The sequence below is a fragment of the Coregonus clupeaformis genome, chromosome 3, assembly GCF_020615455.1.
Source record: "Coregonus clupeaformis isolate EN_2021a chromosome 3, ASM2061545v1, whole genome shotgun sequence".
Classification (NCBI taxonomy): domain Eukaryota; kingdom Metazoa; phylum Chordata; class Actinopteri; order Salmoniformes; family Salmonidae; genus Coregonus; species Coregonus clupeaformis.
Genome location: NC_059194.1, coordinates 14,496,921 through 14,513,873, shown reverse-complemented (window position 1 = coordinate 14,513,873; position 16,953 = coordinate 14,496,921). Strand labels below are relative to the sequence as shown.

Genomic DNA, 16,953 nt, shown 5'->3' with positions numbered 1-16,953 from the left:
TAATTTTCATCATAGGTACACGTCAACTATGACAGACAAATTGAGAATTTATTTTCCAGAAAATCACATTGTAGGATTTTTTATGAATTTATTTGCAAATTATGGTGGAAAATAAGTATTTGGTCACCTACAAACAAGCAAGATTTCTGGCTCTCACAGACCTGTAACTTCTTCTTTAAGAGGCTCCTCTGTCCTCCACTCGTTACCTGTATTAATGGCACCTGTTTGAACTTGTTATCAGTATAAAAGACACCTGTCCACAACCTCAAACAGTCACACTCCAAACTCCACTATGGCCAAGACCAAAGAGCTGTCAAAGGACACCAGAAACAAAATTGTAGACCTGCACCAGGCTGGGAAGACTGAATCTGCAATAGGTAAGCAGCTTGGTTTGAAGACATCAACTGTGGGAGCAATTATTAGGAAATGGAAGACATACAAGACCACTGATAATCTCCCTCGATCTGGGGCTCCACGCAAGATCTCACCCCGTGGGGTCAAATGATCACAAGAACGGTGAGCAAAAATCCCAGAACCACACGGGGGGACCTAGTGAATGACCTGCAGAGAGCTGGGACCAAAGTAACAAAGCCTACCATCAGTAACACACTACGCCGCCAGGGACTCAAATCCTGCAGTGCCAGACGTGTCCCCTTGCTTAAGCCAGTACATGTCCAGGCCCGTCTGAAGTTTGCTAGAGTGCATTTGGATGATCCAGAAGAGGATTGGGATAATGTCATATGGTCAGATGAAACCAAAATATAACTTTTTGGTAAAAACTCAACTCGTCGTGTTTGGAGGACAAAGAATGCTGAGTTGCATCCAAAGAACACCATACCTACTGTGAAGCATGGGGGTGGAAGCATCATGCTTTGGGGCTGTTTTTTCTGCAAAGGGACCAGGACGACTGATCCGTGTAAAGGAAAGAATGAATGGGGCCATGTATCGTGAGATTTTGAGTGAAAACCTCCTTCAATCAGCAAGGGCATTGAAGATGAAACGTGGCTGGGTCTTTCAGCATGACAATGATCCCAAACACACCGCCCGGCAACGAAGGAGTGGCTTCGTAAGAAGCATTTCAAGGTCCTGGAGTGGCCTAGCAAGTCTCCAGATCTCAACCCCATAGAAAATCTTTGGAGGGAGTTGAAAATCTGTGTTGCCCAGCGACAGCCCCAAAACATCACTGCTCTAGAGGAGATCTGCATGGAGGAATGGGCCAAAATACCAGCAACAGTGTGTGAAAACCTTGTGAAGACTTACAGAAAACGTTTGACATGTGTCATTGCCAACAAAGGGTATATAACAAAGTATTGAGAAACTTTTGTTATTGACCAAATACTTATATTCCACCATAATTTGCAAATAAATTCATTAAAAATCCTACAATGTGATTTTCTGGAATTTTTTTTCTCATTTTGTCTGTCATAGTTGACGTGTACCTATGATGAAAATTACAGGCCTCTCTCATCTTTTTAAGTGGGAGAACTTGCACAATTGGTGGCTGACTAAATACTTTTTTTCCCCACTGTATATACTGTATTCTATTCTACTGTATTTTAGTCAATGCCACTCTGACATTGCTCGTCCTAATATTTATATATTTCTTAATTCCATTCTTTTACTTTTAGATATGTGTATTGTTGTGAATTGTTAGATACTACTGCAGTGTTGGAGCTCGGAACACAAGCATTTAGCTACACCCACAATAACATCTGCTAAATATGTGTATGTGACCGGGCTCCCGAGTGGCGCAGTGGTCTAAGGCACTGCATCTCAGTGCTTGAAGCGTCACTACAGACCCCCTGGTTCGATTGGCCCAGCGTCGTCCGGGTTTGGCCGGTGTAGGCCATCATTGTAAATAAGAATTTGTTCTTAACTGACTTGCCTAGTTAAATAAAGGTAAAAAAATGTGATGTGATTTGATTTGTGTGAGCGGAGTTGAAGGGGGGATTCCTGCATCACTTCTCACTGAGATCATGACTGATGTGGCGGAGGAAGATAGAGTGCTTGAATAAGACTAACAACTGAGAAAGAAGGTCTTCCACACAGCATAAGCAATTTTCCTCCTCAAACCTACAATGTTCTTCACTAAGACACATTATAAGAAAGGTAATTCTAGTGGTACTGCAGTGTTTAAACTATGGTTTTAGGAAGCTTCAAAGATTGCTTTTAAGACCTGCAGATCCTCAACTTCTTCCTCTGTCTACCTCTCAGAGGTCTGTTAAGAAACAGACAGAGAATACAGTAGTAATACAGACAGAGACTACAGTAGCAATAGAGAGACTACAGTAGTAATAGAGCGACTACAGTAGTAATACAGAGACTACAGTAGTAATAGAGACTACAGTAGTAATACAGAGACTACAGTAGTAATACAGAGACTACAGTAGTAATACAGAGACTACAGTAGTAATACAGAGACTACAGTAGTAATACAGAGACTACAGTAGCAATAGAGAGACTACAGTAGTAATAGAGAGACTACAGTAGTAATAGAGACTACAGTAGTAATACAGAGACTACAGTAGCAATAGAGAGACTACAGTAGCAATAGAGCGACTACAGTAGTAATACAGAGACTACAGTAGTAATAGAGACTACAGTAGTAATACAGAGACTACAGTAGTAATACAGAGACTACAGTAGCAATAGAGAGACTACAGTAGTAATAGAGAGACTACAGTAGTAATAGAGACTACAGTAGTAATACAGAGACTACAGTAGCAATAGAGAGACTACAGTAGCAATAGAGAGACTACAGTAGTAATAGAGAGACTACAGTAGTAATAGAGACTACAGTAGTAATACAGAGACTACAGTAGCAATAGAGAGACTACAGTAGCAATAGAGAGACTACAGTAGTAATAGAGAGACTACAGTAGTAATAGAGACTACAGTAGTAATACAGAGACTACAGTAGTAATACAGAGACTACAGTAGCAATAGAGAGACTACAGTAGTAATAGAGAGACTACAGTAGTAATAGAGACTACAGTAGTAATACAGAGACTACAGTAGCAATAGAGAGACTACAGTAGCAATAGAGAGACTACAGTAGTAATAGAGAGACTACAGTAGTAATAGAGACTACAGTAGTAATACAGAGACTACAGTAGCAATAGAGAGACTACAGTAGCAATAGAGAGACTACAGTAGTAATAGAGAGACTACAGTAGTAATAGAGAGACTACAGTAGCAATAGAGAGACTACAGTAGTAATACAGAGACTACAGTAGTAATACAGAGACTACAGTAGTAATACAGAGACTACAGTAGTAATAGAGAGACTACAGTAGTAATAGAGAGACTACAGTAGTAATACAGAGACTACAGTAGCAATAGAGAGACTACAGTAGCAATAGAGAGACTACAGTAGTAATACAGAGACTACAGTAGTAATACAGAGACTACCGTAGTAATACAGAGACTACAGTAGTAATACAGAGACTACAGTAGTAATAGAGAGACTACAGTAGTAATACAGAGATTACAGTAGTAATACAGAGACTACAGTAGTAATAGAGACTACAGTAGTAATACAGAGACTACAGTGATAATACAGAGACTACAGTAGTAATACAGAGACTACAGTAGTAATAGAGAGACTACAGTAGTAATACAGAGACTACAGTAGTAATACAGAGACTACAGTAGCAATAGAGCGACTACAGTGATAATACAGAGACTACAGTAGTAATACAGAGACTACAGTAGTAATAGAGACTACAGTAGTAATACAGAGACTACAGTGATAATACAGAGACTACAGTAGCAATAGAGAGACTACAGTAGTAATACAAAGACTACAGTAGTAATACAGAGACTACAGTAGTAATACAGAGACTACAGTAGTAATACAGAGACTACAGTAGTAATACAGAGACTACAGTAGCAATAGAGAGACTACAGTAGTAATAAAGAGACTACAGTAGCAATAGAGAGACTACAGTAGTAATACAGAGACTACAGTAGTAATAGAGAGACTACAGTAGCAATAGAGAGACTACAGTAGTAATACAAAGACTACAGTAGTAATACAGAGACTACAGTAGTAATACAGAGACTACAGTAGTAATAGAGAGACTACAGTAGTAATACAGAGACTACAGTAGTAATACAGAGACTACAGTAGCAATAGAGAGACTACAGTAGCAATAGAGAGACTACAGTAGTAATACAGAGACTACAGTAGTAATACAGAGACTACCGTAGTAATACAGAGACTACAGTAGTAATACAGAGACTACAGTAGTAATACAGAGACTACAGTAGTAATACAGAGACTACAGTAGTAATACAGAGACTACAGTAGTAATACAGACAGAGACTACAGTAGTAATAGAGAGACTACAGTAGTAATACAAAGACTACAGTAGTAATAGAGACTACAGTAGTAATACAGAGACTACAGTAGTAATACAGAGACTACAGTAGTAATACAGAGACTACAGTAGTAATACAGACAGAGACTACAGTAGTAATAGAGAGACTACAGTAGTAATACAAAGACTACAGTAGTAATAGAGACTACAGTAGTAATACAGAGACTACAGTAGTAATACAGAGACTACAGTAGTAATACAGAGACTACAGTAGTAATACGGAGACTACAGTAGTAATACAGAGACTACAGTAGCAATAGAGAGACTACAGTAGTAATACAGAGACTACAGTAGTAATACAGAGACTACAGTAGTAATACAGAGACTACAGTAGTAATACAGACAGAGACTACAGTAGTAATAGAGAGACTACAGTAGTAATACAAAGACTACAGTAGTAATAGAGACTACAGTAGTAATACAGAGACTACAGTAGTAATACAGAGACTACAGTAGTAATACAGAGACTACAGTAGTAATAGAGAGACTACAGTAGTAATACAGAGACTACAGTAGTAATACAGAGACTACAGTAGCAATAGAGAGACTACAGTAGCAATAGAGAGACTACAGTAGTAATACAGAGACTACAGTAGTAATACAGAGACTACCGTAGTAATACAGAGACTACAGTAGTAATACAGAGACTACAGTAGTAATACAGAGACTACATTAGTAATACAGAGACTACAGTAGTAATACAGACAGAGACTACAGTAGTAATAGAGAGACTGCAGTAGTAATACAAAGACTACAGTAGTAATAGAGACTACAGTAGTAATACAGAGACTACAGTAGTAATACAGAGACTACAGTAGTAATACAGAGACTACAGTAGTAATACAGAGACTACAGTAGTAATACAGAGACTACAGTAGTAATACAGACAGAGACTACAGTAGTAATAGAGAGACTACAGTAGTAATACAAAGACTACAGTAGTAATAGAGACTACAGTAGTAATACAGAGACTACAGTAGTAATACAGAGACTACAGTAGCAATAGAGAGACTACAGTAGTAATACAGAGACTACAGTAGTAATACAGAGACTACAGTAGTAATACAGAGACTACCGTAGTAATACAGAGACTACAGTAGTAATACAGAGACTACAGTAGTAATACAGAGACTACAGTAGTAATACAGAGACTACAGTAGCAATAGAGAGACTACAGTAGTAATACAGAGACTACCGTAGTAATACAGAGACTACAGTAGCAATAGAGAGACTTCAGTAGTAATACAGAGACTACAGTAGCAATAGAGAGACTACAGTGATAATACAGAGACTACAGTAGTAATACAGAGACTACAGTAGCAATAGAGAGACTACAGTAGTAATAGAGAGACTACAGTAGTAATAGAGACTACAGTAGTAATACAGAGACTACAGTAGCAATAGAGAGACTACAGTAGCAATAGAGAGACTACAGTAGTAATACAGAGACTACAGTAGTAATACAGAGACTACCGTAGTAATACAGAGACTACAGTAGTAATACAGAGACTACAGTAGTAATACAGAGACTACAGTAGCAATAGAGACTACAGTAGTAATAGAGACTACAGTAGTAATACAGACAGAGACTACAGTGGTAATACAGAGACTACAGTGGTAATACAGAAACTACAGTGGTAATACAGACAGAGTTATAGTTCAGCATAGCTCCTTGTCTTCCTCCTGTACCAGTGAAAGGCTTCCTTTTGTAAATGTCATTTCCAATTAGAGCTGATATCATAGTGGAGGTGACAGTTGGGCCAGGACTGGCCCCCAGAAAGCACTGGGCTTTGATTAAAATGAGGACACAGAGAGCCCGGGGTGCTTCCTGTTGTACTGAGACTGAAGCCACAGTTTGGTCCACTTAGGCACAAAGGTAGAGATGTGTAATGCATAATTCAACAGGCCAGCCGGGAGACCTATCAGAGACAGTGTTATTCACAGCTGGCCTATCAGAGAGACTGTTATTCCTCTGATGTTTATTTGCCGTCTCAGACACAGAAGTGTAAATTCTGCAGTCTGCCGCTCTCTTAAAGGCCCAATGCAGCTGTTTCTATCTCAATATCAAATAATTTCTGCGTAACAACCTTACTGTGATTTTTAAAAATTAAAATTGTAAAAAAGTAAACAAAATAGCTCCTTAGCAACAGCAATAGTAAGAAACGAATTTACTGCCTGGTGATGTCACAAGGCAGGCCAAAACTCCATTCCACCTAAACAGCTTTTACACTAATCAGCTTTTACACTAAAAGGGAATTATCATAATTTTCACAATTTCACAGCATTATTCCAACCTAGTGTGGAAATATATATAAAACTCAGGAAAATCACGTTTTGACTGCACTGGGTCTGTAATGAAGGACATTGGGATAAAACACCTAGACAACCTTTGAATTGTAAATTAAAACTCTGTGATCCAATAAATCTCAGACTGCCTTCTGGGTAACAGTAATAGCCCCTGGCTAGAAGGAAGTGGCAGATTCCAATTAGTACCAGAGTCGAGGGGTCTGGAATGGGATATTATGTTAAGATGAAAGCCCACTCACAGAAGGATGTGGTTAAACATTCTAAACCTTTCCTTACACTCTGCTATAGAGTTTCAAGCGGACTTCTCACTTTCTCTCCATTTCTTTACACTTTTTAAACCAAAAACAGCTGGGCTTGACTGGTCTAATTGATACCAGTGTATCTGCTAGTAAACTGGGACTGGGAGTGTGTGTTTAATGTTGAATGGAACATAATGTACAGTACAAATGTCCCAAGTGGGGATTCAGATCCTCCCACAAGCCTCTTGGTACTGTAGACTAGAGCCAAGCAGAGTGAGAGTCAGGACTGTACCTGGTAGCTGTTTTTTTAAAAAGTCTTTCCTCCAGTGTGTTATGTCTGGATGGCTGAAAACACAGGCAGCTGTCTCCTCTGTTCTAGTAGAAAATACACTGGGATACGAGACCCTATCTTTGCCTCTCCGTGCAGTAGGTAGCGTTAGCTTTAGGCTTACATAGTGTAAAATGCACAGTTGCTAGCTAGCTAAAGCGTTAGCTTTAACTTTAGAAAGACATACTGTACACAAAGTACTGCTACCAGCTTTAGAAAGGACAGGAGCCATTTGGTTCATTCAGAGGGAAGTCTGTGTCCTCTGGCAATGTGAGATCTTCAAATCCCATATTCATGTATTCAGGATGGAGAGAAGTGAGCCGCTAGTACTGTAACACAAAGAGGAGGGATGGAAAGAACTGAGCGGATGAAGAAAGCACGGATGGGACTGAACAGGAGATGGAAGGAGGAGGGAAGGAGCCCTGTTTCTCCCCCTAATGAATCCATCACTGGTACAGGTGGAGGAGAAGCAAGGCTGGGGTCGGAGAGTTCCACGATCAAAGGGAATGTTTTATAAATAAGAGAAGCGTAATATTCAGGCAGGTGGAGGTTTCAATAAGACAGAGCCCAGGAGAGCATTGATCATGACAGGCTTTTTTCTCAGGACTGGTCATTCTATTGTATTCAGCTGTCTCAATACCAGAAGTGAAAAGCCCTGCTGCTGTATCATTCTACTGCACTTACCATCCACACCCTGGGAATCAATAGCATTTTATTCAGCACCGCTCTGCTAGCACTCGCTAAAGGTTAATGAACGTGGGATTGGATTGGAGAAGGTTAACAATTCAGTGACAATAACCAACTTATTTTTACCCATTTAAATATGGATTTAATTCATTGCAAAAACATTTTATTCAGACTATCAACGTGCTGTTGTAAAAGGCCTAAGTTAGGCATGGCTTTAGAGTAGCAGATGTTTCAATTCAATATTGTTGTCAGGGCAACAGCCTTGTTACAGTACTGAAGGTGGTTAAAACTCATTCAACACAAGCCCAGGGTTTCAGCATCAATCTACAATGTAACACGGAAACCACAACAAGTTGGATTTATCCCATGTCAAAAGAAAGCCTGAGAGTAAATGTCTAGCAGCAAAGTGATGATGTCACTTCCCTAAAAATACAGTAGGTGTCCTACTGTTCTCAAAGTTGTTAATTTTGATTGTATAAAAATAGGAATTCATCACAATAAACCAACACTATTCTACAAGCTTATCCTCTGTATCCGAGCACGCCCCGATTCACATCGACAGGGCTGTAGTGGAGCGGGTCGAGAGCTTCAAGTTCCTCGGTATTCACATCACAAAGGAATTATCATGGTCCAAGCACACCAACACAGTCGTGAAGAGGGCACAACAACGCCTCTTTTCCCCCTCAGGAGGCTGAAAATGTTTTGGCATGGGCCCTCAGATCCTCAAAAGGTTCTACAGCTGCACCATTGAGAGCATCTTGACTGGCTGCATCACCACTTGTTATGGCAACTGCTTGGCATCTGACCGCAAGGTGCTACAGAGGGTAGTGCGTACGGCCCAGTACATCACTGGGATTGAGCTCCCTGCCATCCAGGCCCTCTATACCAGGTGGTGTCAGAGGAAGGCCCTAAACATTTTCAAAGACTCAAGCCACCCAAGTCATAGACTGTTTTCTCTGCTACCGCACGGCAAGCGTTACTGGAGCGCCAAGTCTGGGACCAAAAGGCTCCTGAACAGCTTCTACCCACAAGCCATAACACTGCTGAACAGTTAATCGAATGGCTACCCCTATTTGTATTGACCCCCTTTTTATTTGCACCAGCTTTATGCACACTCACTGGACTCTACCCACACACTCACACATAGACGCCACACACACATTTCTTTCATTTTTTTAGCCAACATTCTCATACAGGAGCAATTAGGGTTAAGTGCCTTGCTCAAGGAGACATTGGCAGATTTTTCACCTAGTCAGTTTGGGGATTTGAACCAGCGACCTTTCAGTTACTGGCTCAATGTTCTTAACTGCAAGGCTACCTGCCTCTAGGTTACACACACGCACTCACACATAGACACACGTTCACACTCTTCACATACGCTGCTGCTAATCTGTTTATTATCTATACCAGGGATGGGCAACTGGCAGAGTCTGGATGTCGGTACGCAGAACCGCAAGCAACTGCAGCCCCTCATGATGAGTGCATATTTTTTGTTGCAAGTCAGAATAGTAGAATACACAAGGTGGAATTTCGAAATTTGGTTGTGCATCAGCAGTTTTTCTCTTGTTATGTAAGTCACTGATAGTCAGTCAATTAGCCCATGTCAGCAAAAATGTTTTTGATTGCTAAATTAGTTTTGCGGCCAGCCATCTAAACTTGTTATCATGGTCGTATTACCGACCGGGGGGCCCGCATTGATTTTGCTAGTCAGTCTCACTCAGATTTCAGATAAAAAACTGCAAACATTTCTCTCCATCCTATGGCAAAATGTGTAGAATTGCAGATAATTAGCTATAAATGGATGTCGGTACGCAGAACCGCAAGCAACTGCAGCCCCTCATGATGAGTGCATATTTTTTGTGGCCCCCGTCCCAATCAAAGTTGCCCATCCCTGATCTATTCTGATTGCCTAGTCACTTTTACCCCTACCTACATGTAAATATCACCTCAATCACCTCAACATTGTCGTACACCTGCACATTGACACGGTACTGGTAGTCCTGGTACATAGCCTCGTTATTTGTTACTATTTACCTTTTTTGCAAATTTGTCTTGGTTCTTTACTCTCCATTGTTGGGAAGGGCACGTACGTTTTTAACTCGTAAGTAAGCATTTCACGTCGGTGTCAAAAGTTTTGAGAATGACACAAGTATTGGTCTTCACAAAGTAGTATTTTTAGATATTTTTGTCAGATGTTACTATGGTATACTGAAGTATAATTACAAGCATTCCATAAGTGTCAAAGGCTTTTATTGACAATTACATTAAGTTTATGCAAAGAGTCAATATTTGCAGTGTTGACCCTTCTTTTTCAAGACCTGACATGCTGTCAATTCACTTCTGGGCCACATCCTGACTGATGGCAGCCCATTCTTGCATAATCAATGCTTGGAGTTTGTCAGAATTTGTGGGTTTTTGTTTGTCCACCCGCCTCTTGAGGATAGACCACAAGTTCTCAATGGGATTAAGGTCTGGGGAGTTTCCTGGCCATGGACCCAAAATGTCGATGTTTTGTTCCCCGAGCCACTTAGTAATCACTTTTGCCTCATGGCAAGGTGCTCCATCATGCTGGAAAAGGCATTGTTCGTCACCAAACTGTTCTTGGATGGTTGGGAGAAGTTGCTCTCAGAGGATGTGTTGGTGCCATTCTTTATTCATGGCTGTGTTCTTAGGCAAAATTGTGAGTGAGCCCAATCCCTTGGCTGAGAAACAACCCCACACATGAATGGTCTCAGGATGCTTTACTGTTGGCATGACACAGGACTGATGGTAGCGCTCACCTTGTCTTCTCCGGACAAGCTTTTTTCCGGATGCCCCAAACAATCGGAAAGGGGATTCATCAGAGAAAATGACTTTACCCCAGTCCTCAGCAGTCCAATCCCTGTACCTTTTGCAGAATATCTGTCTGTCCCTGATGTTTTTCCTGGAGAGAAGTGGCTTCCTCGCTGCCCTTCTTGACACCAGGCCATCCTCCAAAAGTCTTCACCTCACTGTGCGTGCAGATGCACTCACACCTGCTTGCTGCCATTCCTGAGCAAGCTCTGCACTGGTGGTGCCCCGATCCCGCAGCTGAATCAACTTTAGGAGACGGTCCTGGCGCTTGCTGGACTTTCTTGGGTGCTCTGAAGCCTTCTTCACAACAATTGAACCTCTCTCCTTGAAGTTCTTGATGATCCGATAAATGGTTGATTTAAGTGCAATCTTACTAGCAGCAATATCCTTGCCTGTGAAGCCCTTTTTGTGCAAAGCAATGATGACGGCACGTGTTTCCTTGCAGGTAACCATGGTTAACAGAGGAAGAACAATGATTTCAAGCCCCACCCTCCTTTTAAAGCTTCCAGTCTGTTATTCTAACTCAATCAGCATGACAGAGTGATCTCCAGCCGTGTCCTCGTCAACACTCTCACCTGTGTTAACGAGAGTATCACTGACATGATGTCAGCTGGTCCTTTTGTGGCAGGGCTGAAATGCAGTGGAAATGTTTTTTTGGGATTAAGTTCATTTTCATGGCAAAGAGGGACTTTGCAATTAATTGTAATTCATCTGATCACTCTTCATAACATTCTGGAGTATATGCAAATTGCCATCATAAAAACTGAGGCAGCAGACTTTGTGAAAATTAATATTTGTGTCATTCTCAAAACTTTTGACCACGACTGTATACCTGTTGTATGTCACAAATACAATTTGATTTAATTTGATAAAGTAGGCCTGTACCATCTTGGTCATCCCCCACAGCTATACAGTACAAGTAGGCCTATACCATCTTGGTCATCCCCACAGCTATACAGTACAAGTAGGCCTATACCATCTTGGTCATCCCCACAGCTATACAGTACAAGCAGGCCTATACCATCTTGGTCATCCCCACAGCTATACAGTACAAGCAGGCCTATACCATCTTGGTCATCCCCAAAGCTATACAGTACAAGCAGGCCTATACCATCTTGGTCTTTGATGGCTGGTTGGTTATATAAAGACAGCATGAAGAATAGCCATGCAGCATGGCAAGCTGTGGCTCAGCTTATATGATGTGTAAAAGACCGATTTCCTTACATAGAATCAGAGAAGAGGAATGCATTATCTGAACTTTACAAGGCAAAACTATACACAAATCTTAGCAAGTTTAATAATGAAAGTAGGCTAATGTGCTGAAATAGTCACTGACTCCATTCTACCAGACCCAAGGCAAAGACATAATGACTCCATTCTACCAGGCCCAAGGCAAACACATAATGACTCCATTCTACCAGGCCCAAGGCAAAGACATAATGACTCCATTCTACCAGGCCCAAAGCAAACACATAATGACTCCATTCTACCAGGCCCAAGGCAAAGACATAATGACTCCATTCTACCAGGCCCAAAGCAAACACATAATGACTCCATTCTACCAGACCCAAGGTAAAGACATAATGACTCCATTCTACCAGGCCCAAGGCAAACACATAATGACTCCATTCTACCAGACCCAAGGTAAATACATAATGACTCCATTCTACCAGACCCAAGGTAAAGACATAATGACTCCATTCTACCAGGCCCAAGGCAAAGACATAATGACTCCATTCTACCAGGCCCAAGGCAAAGACATAATGACTCCATTCTACCAGGCCCAAGGCAAAGACATAATGACTCCATTCTACCAGACCCAAGGTAAAGACATAATGACTCCATTCTACCAGACCCAAGGTAAAGACATAATGACTCCATTCTACCAGGCCCAAGGTAAAGACATAATGACTCCATTCTACCAGACACAAGGTAAAGACATAATGACTCCATTCTACCAGGCCCAAGGTAAAGACATAATGAATTTGCTATGCATTTCCAACGTTGTGTTGGGTATTCTCTAACAAAGTGTTGAGTAGGCAGGATTCCCTTTGAACTTTTTAGCTATTAATACAGTGTCAAAGCCATTAAAACTAAAGACTTCATTAAACTGTTTACTTTGCTGAACAGTTGCAGTGTCTGTTAAGTCAAATGGACCCTCATTACTGCTGTAAGCTAGCCCTTCTGCTGCTTGTTTGAGACATTTAGAAGTTTAGTGGTTTAAACGTTAGTACATGGAGTAAACATCCTTTAAACATCACTGTTTGGGTCTTGGGAATCTCTCGCTGCCTAAATGATCACCACACACACCCCATCACCAGACGAACGGTGTTGCTGAGTGTGCGTGTTTCTGTGTCTAATGAATTGCCACCCCTAACGAGATGAATGTATCCATTAGAATTCCTTAAAGAGGGTAAATCCACATGGCTGCAAATTAGTCCGTGCTCCATCTTTTCTCCTCAGAGAGCTGGAGGACTGTACTGGTTCTTGTGATGCTAGAGAACATTAAAGCCACTAAATGTACCCAGCTCCAGATGCTGCAGATTGTCCCCATTTAACAGGTTTTCCATTAGGGAGCAGATTAATGTAACACAGCAATAATAGATATAATGCCAGTGTTCTGAAAGGCTGAGGGACCCCTGCGCTGTCGTTAATGGTAAGTCATCATTATCTAATGTTCTGTTGCTAAGCAGGTGCATGTAGACAGAGCAACTCTTGAGGGTTTGTGAGGTCTGACTCATGTCTAAACTAGAGCACAGCGTGAGGTTTTAACGTGATAAGGATGTTCTTAAAAATACCATACTCTGATTAGTCACTATCTTTTTTATTTTCATATCGAACATGTCCTTTGTACCTCCATCAATCTAAACCTACTTAAGGTATTTCTGTCTAGTTCTGGGTTGGTAATGACGCATAGTAATAACATGAAATTTAACATATTAATTAGTGAGAACTGAAACTCACTAGAAAGGGGCATTTATTTAAAATTGTGCACGAAGACGAATGGTAAAAAGAGTGGTTCATTAACACTGACAATTAATCCTGACCAATTAAGGTCACCAAGACACCAGAAAACATACAGCAACTCCTCTCTGTCTTAAGGACCTCTTCATTCTACTTGCAATTAATTAGAGACATTCTTTAATTAGAATACACACTGTCACTGATTCAAATTAGGCCTCATTTAGCAATGACAACGACAGACATACAAGCATGCATGTGCACACGCACACACACACACACGCGCGCAAACACACACACACACACACACACTTCCTCCCATCTCATTGCTCTCCGTGTCACAGGTCACTCGATGAGAGAAAGCTGAAGGCATTTCTGAGCTTTGATTGGCAGGTGCTGTTGGCACGGTAACAGCCAGGCTAAGGTGTGAGAGCTGCAATCACAGTGGACCAGAATCCTACAGCTTTAGACAGACGACCCTGACCTCCACAGGACTAACTGGCAATAAGGCCCTCAGGATGGAAACATGAAAGAGCTTTTACCAAGTTTCGACCTCACTTTAAATTAGTCTCCCAGTCACAGGCTCACAGTATAAAATGCATAGGTACCACTGAGGTACACCTTGTCAATTGTAACAGTATTTTATTGTACCTGGAGGCAGAGCTGTGTAGTGTTATGTACTTCTTATATACTGCAGTAATATGACAGTACTATAGTACCTGGAGGCAGAGCTGTGTAGTGTTATGTACTTCTTATATACTGCAGTAATATGACAGTACTATAGTACCTGGAGGCAGAGCTGTGTAGTGTTATGTACTTCTTATATACTGCAGTAATATGACAGTACTATAGTACCTGGAGGCAGAGCTGTGTAGTGTTATGTACTTCTTATATACTGCAGTAATATGACAGTACTATAGTACCTGGAGGCAGAGCTGTGTAGTGTTATGTACTTCTTATATACTGCAGTAATATGACAGTACTATAGTACCTGGAGGCAGAGCTGTGTAGTGCTATGTACTTCTTATATACTGCAGTAATATGACAGTACTATAGTACCTGGAGGCAGAGCTGTGTAGTGTTATGTACTTCTTATATACTGCAGTAATATGACAGTACTATAGTACCTGGAGGCAGAGCTGTGTAGTGTTATGTACTTCTTATATACTGCAGTAATATGACAGTACTATAGTACCTGGAGGCAGAGCTGTGTAGTGTTATGTACTTCCTATATACTGCAGTAATATGACAGTACTATAGTACCTGGAGGCAGGCTGGGTCTCTTCCTCTTAATGCTGTTTTCAGCTCTGTTCTCCAGGGGACAGTCTGAAACCAGCGGCCCGTTGGAGTTGCTGAACTGCAGGGGCTTGTTGTTGGAGGACGGGTCAAAAGACAGTGGGTTCAGTCCTGAAACACAACAGAAACACAACAAGCAGCCATGTTAAACCAGATGGACCATAGATCTACAAACCACAGTGTACAAAAGACACATTAATTATACTATTGTAACTACAGTATACAAACATTAATCAAAGTCCAGCATTGTACTGACTACAGTACACTATGTACAGAACATTCAGACAGATACAGAGAATATGCTGCAGAGTGTGAAGAGATTTTCAGACCATCCACAGTGTTTCCTTTTCAAAACAGTTCAGATGTCTGTTAACTGAAGACAAAGAAGAGAGAAAACCTCCCAAAGACTGGATAAATACAACTCTATTGAACCTGAACAAACCATGTGTTCCCTATTTAACAGAGTCAGGAGTTCAACATACAAAATTAAAGGAATGAAAACTTACAGTTCCCTTTTCAAAGTCCAGAGTTCACTCACTGAAGAACATAAGGAGACTCCCTAAAAGAAACATGGATAATACGTATATTTTCCAAAACTCCAGAGTTCCGTGTCTCTCTGTTCAGGTCTTTACACAGTAGGGACACCAGGGAGCATCTCAGAACCAATTACAGATTTTCTGAATGTCTTTTCTGGTCTATTTTCTAATCCAGTGGTTTAATTTCCATCCCAGCATATTTCTGTCCTGAGAGGAACAAAGACAGGATTAAACACACAAAGACCCCTGTTAGTTATGAACCCACCACACACTCTTAATGTAAGTATATTGTCTAAAGTGACTACCATTAGTTATAAAGCCACCACACACTCTTAATATAATTATATTATCTAAAGTGACTACCATTAGTTATGAACCCACCACACACTCTTAGTAGAAGTCTATTATCTAAAGTGATACCATTAGTTATGAACCCACCACACACTCTTAGTAGAATGATATTATCTAAAGTGACTACCATTAGTTATAAACCCACCACACACTCTTCATAGAAGTATATTCTCTAAAGTGACTACCATTAATTATGAACCCATCACACACTCTTAATAGAAGTATATTATCAAAAGTGACTACAGGCTCCAAAATAGCAATGGGCCAATCTGTCCAACAGCTCCAAGCATACAGTACCTTCCTAAAACCAGTGCTTCTATTCCTCCCACAGATGGGTAGCGTCTTCCAGAAGATAAAGCAATAAGGAGAGTAGAGGCTGATTAATTATGGAAACAATAACAATGTGGATATTGCCCCAAAATCCCAGGAAACAATAAAGAAATTAAATTGTGTTCCGAGCCTAATATATCAGGGATTTCCAGTTCCCAAATTGGACGTGTGTTATTTATAATTCAGAACAGGGTCTGGGAGAGACAAGCCCTGTTCTCATGAAAAATGCATAACTTCTCTAGGTTTACACTTGTTTTGCTAGACTTTGTTGTTGTCAGAAAAAAGAAAGTCTGAAGATGGAAAATGGCAACCTTCTCTTTGCCAGTGAGTCTCCATTCTATACTAAGACACACAGGGCTCAACTCTCAAACCACAAAACAAGAGCTTGAATTCCTGATAAACGAAACATGTTCCTCAGAGGAAAAGTGAGTTGAAGGAGGAGTTGGTTACTTGCTACCAATCAGATTAAGAATTCCACCATCCATCTTTATGTTTTGGAGTGCTGGAGAGGAGGCAGTGACAGAAGACACAGGGACAAACTACAGACTACCAACAAACTAGCCGACATCGCCACACTGTTGAAGTCTTGAACACATCATATAGGCCAACAGGTCATCATATATACCTCGTGGAGAGGGATTATCTGGGACCTGCTTCACTTTCACTGAACCACTAAACCACTGAACCACTAAACATTAAGTTAT

General features: G+C 40.8%; 1 protein-coding gene across 1 annotated transcript in view; it reads right to left on the bottom strand.

The window, feature by feature from the left end:
• The window catches only part of LOC121538153 (ecto-NOX disulfide-thiol exchanger 2-like), a 248,638-nt gene extending 233,498 nt beyond the window's left edge, over nt 1-15,140 (bottom strand). Inside the window, exon 1 of the mRNA XM_045207428.1 lies at nt 15,000-15,140. The gene's annotated coding sequence lies outside the window, so the exon portion shown is untranslated. The remainder of the gene's footprint in view (nt 1-14,999) is intronic.
• Nucleotides 15,141-16,953: the final 1,813 nt, after the last annotated feature.